Source organism: Caretta caretta, chromosome 5 (genome assembly GCF_965140235.1).
Source record: "Caretta caretta isolate rCarCar2 chromosome 5, rCarCar1.hap1, whole genome shotgun sequence".
Taxonomy (NCBI): domain Eukaryota; kingdom Metazoa; phylum Chordata; order Testudines; family Cheloniidae; genus Caretta; species Caretta caretta.
In genome coordinates, this window is record NC_134210.1 from 34,246,525 (window position 1) to 34,258,043 (window position 11,519).

Sequence of the window (11,519 nt, forward strand, 5' to 3'; positions counted from 1 at the left end):
TACTCCAAGATCCACTCCTAGAAGACATGAAAATCTTTTAAAGAAGATCTCAACTCCCACTCCTTCTCTACACTCAGGGATAGAACCCTGAAATGACACACTCAGGCACTATGAAAATCTTACAAAGGGTGATGTCTTCCTTTATAACATAGGGATCTTTGAATTGGAACATGATATTGATATGGAAATCGTCCAAATGAGACCCACAACTTCATTAACATGAAGGGAATCCCCTCTCATGAACAACGGGAAAAGTTTCAAAGAGGAACAAAATCTCCAAAGACATAAACATGTTTGAAGGGGATGTTTCAACAGTGATGGGGAGCTTTTGAAGGAGAAAGCAATGGCAAGCACTGTGAACTCTTGAAAAGGGGTCACCACTTAGCCATGTGCAGCCTTTGAAGAAGGCCCCAGACACATTGTGTAAAGCCTTTCAAGTGTTGCTACAGGTAAGTTACAATTATAGACAGATATTGTGAAGGCTGGAAATCTTACTGTGTTTAGCTCTTGATTGGCCTACAATTACATGGCTGAGACAAGGGGCCAGTCCAGATCCTCAGTTGATGCAAATTGGTATAACTTCGTTGAAGCCAATGAGGATCTGGCTATTGGGGAGAATCAGAGCCCAAAAAACCTAAAGTAGATTTTTAACTAAATCTAGCCATAAAGTATATCCTTCCTCCATTTCTCACCACTCAGATGTAGAGCAGAATCTTCTACTGAGACCATATTCAGCTGGTGTTATTGAGGCTGATTCCCTCCTCAGTTATAGCAATATGACAAAGGAATAATTCCACTGAAGTCATTACAGCTATACCAAGGTAGGTAAGAGTAGAATCAGGAAAATCAGACGAACCAGATTAGTTTAAATCTAAATTAAAGACTCATTTTTTGGTATGTTATAGCACGTCTCCCATGCCAGATGCCTGGCAACCCTAGTCCCAGCACTTGGGCTTCAGCCCAAGTCTGAATGTGTATGCTGCAATTAAACAACCCCTTAGCCCAATCCCTGTGAGCCCAAGTCAGCTGGGACAGGCCAGCCACAGGTGTCTAATTGCAGCGTAGACCTACCCACAGTGGTCTTGTAGCTGAAACACTCTCCCTCTCCCTCTAAGCACACAGGAAAGAGAAAAATCCACCACCACTGTCTGGGGAGCGAAAGAATAATTAAATGGTGTGTCCCTCCAAGGTGGCAAAGAGGATAAAGGCCCCTGCCTGATTTGCCAACTCTTTCTGAGCCTGAGCATCCTGTTGCAGGGGAGTGGGGATGACAGCAGGAGAGAAGTCCTGGTCCATTGAGCCTCAGTGTCAGTGGGTGACTGACTCCAAGGGAGGGTGGGAGGTTTTGCTGGTTGCCTCGTCCATTCTCCCTTCCTAGCTACTTTGCAATTTTACAACCATGCCCCCAATGGAGTTTCTACTAAAGAAAAATAAATGGGGGAAAAAAACCCACCTTGGCCAAGCTAATATTCCTTCCTACTTGTTTTATATTACACAACCAAGTGTGTTAACTCTAAAACACCACACCAGGCATGTAGAAGTATGAGTTAAAACAGCTGTGGCCGCAGTGCAAGTGCTCTTGAACACTGAATTTTTCCAGTGTATCACAATTACAGAAACACCTGTGCCAAACAGCTTTCTTCTGATCTGCTATAAAAGTTCACACAAAACCCTCAAACTTTCTCATTTTGTACAGGTCTGTTGCCTGGACGCCAGCTCAGTCTGGAGAACTGTTCGTTTTCATGCCTCAAAGAGAAAATGTGCAGGTGCACTATAGTAGGCATGTGATTTCATCAGTTGCTTATTTGCTTGTCCAAGGGCATTGCATAAGATTCTGTGGCTAAGATAATTTTCATAGTAAAACACGTTGGTACATAAATGTCTCTTGCAACAAAATAAAAAAATAAAAAGCAGAAATATTGTGACAACAAATGCGATGGTATTTGCAGAAATATGTGTCCTAAATTCCTGTGGATATAACCTCTTCCACAAATATTTTCTATCTTATGTTTTGCTATGTATTATGTTTCTCTGTGCATATGACATTTATATGCCATGGCAAAAGCCTTGAGCATGAATAAGTTTGGATTGGTTGTTATTCCACAAACAATAGGGCTTCGTTACCCTTAGAAACTGCTGGCCAAAGTCATTTAGATTATTTACATGTAAAACTACCCAAAGTGTCTGTTTAAACAGGGTCAGAAGACAGTCTTCCCTTAGTGGACACTGCAGAAAGCATCACTAACTATCTTTCAGACAGGGCTCCAAAAAAGGGAAAGGGAAAATTCAGAATTCAGCTTACAAGCTTAAGTGTTTGTCTCATAATTGGAGTCTGAAGATAAACATGAAAGCTGAGGATTATGTAATAATTATGCAGCCTCTCAAGACTCGGAGTTTCCATCGCCATTTCTTGGTCTATGGAAATTTCTCCGTAGCCAAAGTTGACAAAAGAACATTTTAATAATACGGTATATAATACTTAAAAAGGTCCAGATGTCTGATGTCTTAAAATGGGGAAAGCCTTCCACCATCTTTACTTACAAAGACCAGTGGAGAAAATCACTGAGTTGTTTCATTTTTTCCTACTGTTTGCTTGGCAGATAATAAATAATAGTACTGTAATAATATGGTAAGTAAGGTACATAGGACAGTGCAATCTGGACTACTCAGACACACTCAGTAGTTACCACTCAAGGAAAATACCTAGTTGTCATTGTAGACAGCACAGTAAAAACATCTGCTCCAATTTCATTGGTAGTCAAAAAAGTAAAGAAGATGTTAGATTATATCACGAAAGTGATAAAGAATAATACTGAAAATATCATAATGCCATTATGCAAATGAGTGGCATGCCCTTATGTTGAATATTGTGTTGTATTCTGGTTACGCCATCTCAGAAAGGATTTAGCAGAAATAGAAGGGATCCAGAGACAGGTGACAAAACTGATTAGAAGCAGGGGAAGACTTCTGTCATTTAAAAAAATTAGGACTTTTTAGCTTAGCAATAAATAAAACCAGCCGTGATAATGCACAGACAGTAAAATAATGAATGGTATAAAAGAGGTGAATTGGATGCTACTATTTGGCTTGTGTGTTTGATCCCTTTCCCATACAATTTGTCTGCCTTGTCTATTTAAACTGTAAGATCTCTGGGGCAGGGACTGTCTATTACTCCAAACTTGTAAAGTGACCAGCACAATGAGACCCTGATCTAGATTGGTCAGTAGGCACTACCGTAACAAACACAATCAATAATAATAATCACTTTTCCCTGATACAAAACAAAGAGATAATTAAATTAAATTAAAAGGAAACACATTTAAAATTGTGAAAAGGAAACAGTTTTGTACCTAACACACAGTTAACCTGTGAATCTCACTATCACACAATGATATTGGGGCAAGGAGTTGAGTATGCTTTAAAAAATATTTGAAATGTACGTTATTTTATGTTACAGGGTTTCTTGCACCATCCTCGGAGGCATCTGACACTGGCCATAGTCTGAGGTAGGTTTCTTTCTTGACCTCCCTGTGCTGTCCCGTGGAGCTCAAGAACAAAGAATGTGCTGTCTGGTTATGGACTCCCCTCTTTATCATCTTGATGGTGGATGGATGCACTTGACATCTTCAGATGATGCTGCCGTGATAGAGTGGCTACATCAATTACCCAATCTTCTATCTCATTGTTTGTGTCATCAGAAGCTATATGCCAGAAAATGACTTAGACTATGGCTACACTGTCCCACAGTTCAGACACAGGGGTGTGAACAGCAGTGCACATCAAAGTGCTGCGCTGTAGTTCACCTGTGTGGAGGCGGCGGTTGTGAGTGAAAAGGTGCCTAGTTTGCAATAATGTAGTCCTGTTTAAAGAGAATTACATTAATGCGAACTAGGAACTTTTCAGTTTGTGCCTATAGCCTCCACACAGGGGAGTTATAATGCAGCATTGTGGTGTGCACTGCTATTCACACCCCTGTAGTCCGAACTGTGAACTGCCAAGCCATGTAAATAAGCCCTTAGAAGCATCTGGTACTAGTCAATGTCAGAGACAGATGCTGACTTTGCAGTGTTACTGATCACACCCAGTATAGCAATTTCTGTGTCCCTGTATATATAAATAAGATTTCCCCCCTCCCCACAGTTTTAATTATTTTAATCAGGGAAACAAGGGAAGGGAGCAGAAAAAAAGTCACAACTGGAAATACAGAAGCTTTTAAATGTGTACATTTTGAAGTAGGCGAAATACAATCCAAACATCTGAGATGCGATGTTAAAGGTGTGGTTTACCCACTGAGATCAAAGATTATACAAGCATCTTCCAGCTGTAGTATTTATGGTTCCAGTTTTAATTTCAGTAGATAGAAAATATGTTCCAACATCATAATCTTATGTGCATTTGTTGTCTATTTCAAGTACTGGCACTTACTTTAGTATGTATATTTGGCTACAGTGTGTGAAAATATGTTGGCACTGATTCCCTACCAGACACAGAAAACCTGCCTCCAAGCTAATTTATAATCTGCACCTATGTCCATGAGCTTTTTATTAGTTTATTGAAAAATATCTTTATAAGGCACATAGGAAAGATTCTGTGCTGCTCTGTTCTTTCCCCTCCTGTTCTCCATAAGTTTGGCATTAACAAGTTGCATTTCATGTTCAGCTATATGTGGTAATAAAATGTAAAGATACTTCATATATCAGATGATAGGTCAAATCTTTCTCACCTTCCTCATGCAGATAGTCCTATTGCTTTTATTTTCACTTCTAGTATAAGGAAGGCAAGTAGGATTTACTCTCTGTGTAAAATTATTCTGCAGTATTGTAAAGCATCTCTCATCACAATCATATATGATACTCCATTAGCTCTGAAGTTGTTCATTTGTTCAAACTAAACCATGCAAAATGGTATCTTTTGTTTATACATGTGTATATATAAAAGAAATCTGATTATGCAGCAGGTTTCATTGACTCCTAGTTTGTATGATTCATTACTGCCAAACATCTCCTGCTCTTTAGATTTTCTGTGTTTAATGTATCCCACATCATTCTATCTAGGAAGGATTATGAAAAGCCAGTTAACCACAATTTCCTTGACAATATTCTCTTCCCTTGTTTATAAATTATTGTGGAACACAGTTCTGTAAATGAGTCACTGCTTTCAAGAACAGTCTACTCAGCTAACGTAATCTTGGTCCTGTGTTAGGCTTAGGTGGGTTGTTTTTGTATAATTATCACGCAAGTAATCAGGAACCGGAATCTCTTAGAATGTTTATAAATATCATGAAGAATCATTATCAGGACTTAGAAAAAATACTTTACACAGTCTGGAAAAGGTTCAGGCTGTGATATTTCTCCACCATCTTCCATAGGAAAGGAAAGAATCTGTGTAATTAGAGATAAGTGTAAGCCACATAGTTCAGATCCAGGTCTGGGTACAAGTCTGAGGAGGTTTGGATTTAGAGTTTGGGTCTGAGCCCATTTCAGCTTAAAATAATACAACAGACTAAAGAGTAAGGTTTGCATTGTTTGCAAGGTTTGGCACAAAGTGTGCAATTTTATTGTGAATCAATAGATGGTGTTATTATAGATCACTTTACAAGTTCAGCTTGAGCAGAAAGGGAGTTAGATCTTGGCTAAACACTAGTTGTGATGTAGTTCGGTTTATAAGCTGTAGCATATCATCAGCCAAGTTTGTCCATTGCCCGAGTCTCTCTCATTTCTTAGGCACTGGGATGCTGCTACCAGGATACCCACAAATATTTAAAAACATATATTGTGTCAGAAACACTGCAAGTGCAAAGTAGCCTAAGAAAGCACAGCTGACCAAGTATATAGAGTTTACCAGAATCCAAATTCCCTAGGATGAACTAGGAAAGCATTATTCTTCCTGAAGAGTGGAATATATTTAAGCAACACAGTTACAGACCTTTATAATGCTGGGATTGGTGTGTCAGTTGAAGATTAAAGAGAGCTGAGGACATATAACAATAGATTCGAGGCTAGCCCTGACACAGCTGCACAGGGAAATAAAAGGAATAACATCAACACACAAAAAGAAAAGGAGGACTTGTGGCACCTTAGAGACTAACCAAGTGAGCTACAGCTCACTTCATCGGATGCATCATGTAGCTCACGAAAGCTTATGCTCAAATAAATTGGTTAGTCTCTAAGGTGCCACAAGTACTCCTTTTCTTTTTGCGAATACAGACTAACACGGCTGCTACTCTGAAATCGACACACACACACTCCTGCACGGCTGCATTGTATCTTGGCTTCAGGAACAGTGGGAAAAGGAGGCGTCATGCTGTTGCTAACTCCCTCAACAAGCAAGTGTATGAGGGAATGGTTATGGAGGAGTAAGGCATAGGCAGAATCTTGACTGCGCCTCCCAACACACAGCCAGCAGAGCTGGTAGGGTGGGAGGGATATAATCTGCACCAGATAAAGATCTGGCACACATTTCTTCTTCCCCTTTGGAGTCGTAGTTCCTTTTCTGGGCTCCTCCTGTGGTGGCACATCTATATGGCTTCCTCTAATGAAGGTAATGAAGAAGGGCTCAATTTGACCAATGATGAATATGTAACCCCCAAAAGCTATCCCAATATGTGCATGCTATACACTTTGGGGCAGACTTTCCGAAAAGGTCAGGGACAGATTTTCAAGGGCTCAGTGCTCATAGTCAGGGCCAGATTTTTAAAACAGCTTTCAAAATACTTGACAATTTCATAGCACCTTGATGAAGACATCAATGAACACCACTGAATTTGGCCTCAAAACACAACTATGCTGTAAGATAAGTATTATTTTAGTGCACTTACAGAGAGGTAAATTGAGACAAGGAAAAATGAAGGGACTTGCTCAAAGTGGCTTGAAGTGACTCTGCTCAAGATGACACAAGGAATAGCAATCATGATTTTCTAATTCTCAGGCTATGCCTTAACACAGTTCCATCCTTTCTCTTGAGAATAAAGTCTAGCAATACAGTATAGGCTCTTTTATAGCAGTATTTTACCCATTAGTCTTCTTATAGCAGTATATTACCCATTGACAATAAATTCTTGAATAGATTCTCAAAGGGATTCTTGCAAGGTTTGTACAATTTATATTGTGCATTCATACAAATCAATATGTTGTATCTGTAGGTTTGGGGGAGAGAAATCCTTGTTCCTTGGTTTCATATTTCTGCATGACATCTGTATCGCCTTAAATCCAGCAGCAACTATCATGCCTAATGACTAGTAACAGGTATCTCCGGAAAGTGGCTGATCTGCATACCTCAGGTTCCATCTTTCCTTGGATCAGGCTGGGAAAAGGAAACTACTGCAGGAAAGAAATGACCAATGTAAGTCTTCTGATAAAATAGTAGGAGGTGGAGCCAAAGAAGTATTTGAATATGCTAATATCAGCAAATGCAGTTTAAAGAAGGAATCATCCCCAAGATCCTTAATATGATAGGAGTTACTATTGCCCAGCTTCCTATGGCCAAAAAACAGCAGAGATTTTCAATCCTAAATTATCTTTCAACCCTACAGTCCTTAAACCTGATTTTTCTTTGCTTACTTTACATCTTAGGATACAACTAATCGAGTTAAATAAACTTATTGCCTTCTGAGTGTTTTCTCAGGAAAATGGAACACACTTGATTCTCTCTCTCTGTCAGCTTCAGACCCCAACTAAAACCTCTCCAGCGCATCATCAGAGATTTACAGCCTATCCTGAAAAATGATCCCTCACTCTCATAGATCTTGGGAGACAGACCAGTCCTCGCTTACAGACAGCCCCCCAACCTGAAGCAAATACTCACCAGCAACCACACACCACACAACAGAACCACTAACCCATGAACCTATCCTTGCAACAAAGCCCGATGCCAACTCTATCCGTGTATTTATTCAAGTGACACCATCATAGGACCTAATCACATTAGCCACGCCATCAGGGGCTCGTTCACCTGCACATCTACCAATGTGATATATGCCATCATGTTCCAGAAATGCCCCTCTGCCATGTACATTGGCCAAACCGGACAGTCTCTACGCAAAAGAATAAATGGACACAAATCAGACATCAGGAATCATAACATTCAAAAACCAGTAGGAGAACACTCCAACCTCTCTGGCCACTCAGTAAAAGATTTAAGGGTGGCAATTTTGCAACAGAAAAGCTTCAAAACCAGACTCCAATGAGAAACTGCTGAGCTTGAATTAATATGCAAACTAGATACCATTAACTTGGGTTTGAATAGAGACTGGGACTGGCTGGGTCATTACACATATTGAATCTATTTCCCCATGTTAAGTAGCCTCACACCTTCTTGTCAACTGTCTAAATGGGCCATCTCGATTATCACTACAAAAGTTTTTTTTCTCCTGCTGATAATAGCTCATCTTAACTATTTAGCCTCTCACAGTTTGTATGGTAACTTCCAACTTATCTGTATGTATATATATATATATATATATATATATATATATATGTTCCATTCTATGCATCCGATGAAGTGGGCTGTAGCCCACGAAAGCTTATGCCCTAATAAATTTGTTAGTCTCTAAGGTGCCACAAATACTCCTGTTCTTTTTGCGGATACAGACTTACATGGCTGCTACTCTGAAATCTCTCTAGACAGCCAGCAGAACTCAGGCTGCAGCAGCAGAAAGTCTGCCCAGAGAAGTTGTACACCATTAGTGGGCCAGCTAATGAAGCCCAGAAAGTGGTAGGCACTAACTAGGCTGGGGCAGGCCAAGTCACCTAAGAGATGCACCAGTTCAGCACATCTCTCAAAGTCTCAGCCAGTGGGGTTCCTATGGACCCTAGCTGATTATAAAACTGCTCCTCTCTAACAAAACCCACAGGATATACATTACTGCCACCTGCCCACCACCAAGTGAATTGCCTTTCTGAGGCAGGTATTTAATAAACAACAAAGGGTATGTCTACACTGCAATTAAAAACCTGCAGCTGGCCAGGACTCATGCTAAGAAGCTGTTCAGTTGCATTGTAGATGTGCAGGCTTGGGCTGGAGCCTGGACTCTAGGACCCTGAAAGGTGGGAGGATACCCCGAGTCCAAATGTCTACACCGGTGATTCTCAAACTTTTTTTTTTCGTGGCCCACTTGAAAATTGCTGAGGGTCTCAGCAGACTTAATGATCTTTCCAAATGTTGTTTGTTTGTTGCTAGCTAACTATTGTAAAGTGCTTTGGATAAAAGCACCATAAAAAAAAAACAATAATCATTCACCTTTTTTGTTCTACAAATAAAAGCACACAACTCATATTTTAATATCAGTAGTCTTACCTTTCTAATGCAATGGATGTGCCCTCCCTCCCCTGCCACAGCAGCCCCTGAGCTGGGGCTGGAAAGGAGGGGTTCTCTCCCTCTCTCCCCTGCCGTAGCAGGCCCCGAGCTGTGCCTGAGAAGGAGGTCCGTCTCTCCCCGGCAGCCGCAGCCCTGGAGCTGGGGAAAGTCGCCTCTTTCTCTGGCCACCACAGCCCTGCACATCCCAAACTCCTCCCATCCCCTCTTCTAACCCTAATGCCCCCTCCCACCTAACCCCTATTCTCCCCAAGGCCACCACAATCACTTACATGTGCATCTTCACTTACATGTGCCACACCTATACTTCATTCTCTCGTGTGCGGCCGCCCAGGTGCACACCTTAGAGGGAACTATCCGCAGACCACCTGAATGGAGCTTGTGGTCCAATGCTGGTCCACGGACCACAGTTTGAGAACCTCTGGTCTAGACCATAATTAAACAGCCCCTTAGCCCAAGCCCTGTGAGACTGAGTCAGCTGGCACGGGCCAGCCGCGGATTTTTAATTGTAGTGTAGACATACCCTTAAGAGCCTCAGAGCTCTTACATCCTCCAACAGACATTTGTGGAAGCCAATTATGTACTAATAGCTGCTTTTACACAAAGAGAGTATAAACACAGAGAATGAAATCCTATACAATTCCACTATAGGGTGGCTCCTATAGAACAGACCTGTAGTGACAATCCTAGGCCAGTCTGCATTGTTTAAACCTCATCTGTGATTTTCATTTTCCAAAACTGTGGGCATAATGCCAACTTCAAACCCTTCCCCTTAGGTTTTTAAACTCAGTAGTACTTGGTGCATATACTATTTATGAGGCATGAAAATGATAAATGTTGCATCTTCCCTAATTCAAATCTCTGGTATTTTTTTCCTCCAATTTTTCCTAATTTTGGTGCCTGTGGAACAAGAAAGCACATTGGACTGATACATCAAGAAAATAAAACTGCTAAGTGAGATCTTATTTGGAAGTGTCAGTGTTTCTGATTGACCCCCTTATTGATGATAAAATATTTACTACACTAAAAAAGGATTTAGAAATATTTTGTTCAATAGCAGGCAGTGTAGGATTAGTGCTTAGATGCCAAGGAGACGGATGCCCTCATAATACCTAAAAGCGAGAGATTAGATTTGAAGTTATTCTTGTCTCAGCTCTTTAGATGGACACTGGTGCAGACATACAACACTCAGGCTTGCCAGTTTAACTAAAACAAATTTAGATTAAAAAGAGAGGAACTAGGACAATGTTTCCTCACCAAATACAAATAATCCCGTCGTCTTATACAGTACTGTGTAACTCTCCCTCAGAATCCCACTCCTACCCGTGCCTGTTATCATTCCTCCCTGTGTCAGTTGTATCTCTTCTAACATGGGATTTGATCCTGGCCAGGGTTGGACTCCTAGATTTTAAGATCATCAGTGTAGGAAAAAGGATTTTGTTCCCTCTGTTTATGGTTCTATATAACTAATAAATAAAATCAGCATCATTATAATGCAATTCCACTCAAAGACTACAATATCACCCAGGTTATGTCCTGTGATAGAGTAACAAGAGATGTAGCTTTAAACAAAACAGGTTAAAATTAGATTTATTTAATTTTAAGTGGTCCCAGGAGTTCCAGATTATTTTGTTGGTAAACTATTGTTTTCCTCAGAAGAACAAGGCACTTCACTTTCAGGACACAGTATTCCAAAGCTAACCATGTGGTTTTCAGGCATTAAATTTTGAGCCAAATAGCACGCTGAGTCTGACATTAAAATGTCTCTTGTACATATGGCCTAGATTTGTTACTTCTTCATCTTTGAATTATTACTTGCCTTTAAAACTAAAGAATGACATGTTTTAAAGATTTGTATTTTATTAGTGTAATGTATTAATAAAGTGTCCTTAAAGGTTTTGCTGAAAAATTAGGCCTTAATTTCAGACCATTCTTTTGGTTTCAGACATTTTTCTGCTTTGTTCCAAATTTATGCCTGTGAAATGTAAGTGGAGATCTTCAGTTGTGAATAAGGTCTTTTTAGAAAACAGGAAAGAATAGGTCATTTACACATCCCATTATACTGTTCTTCTTTGTTTCTTGGTAAGCAAGCAAAATATAAATTGAAGATGTGTAAAGAGAAGGATCTGATCTGATAGAATTCATTCTTGGTCCTCAAGAGGTCGCTCATTTTATGAATTCCCAGCAGATACAAAGAAGCTACTCAT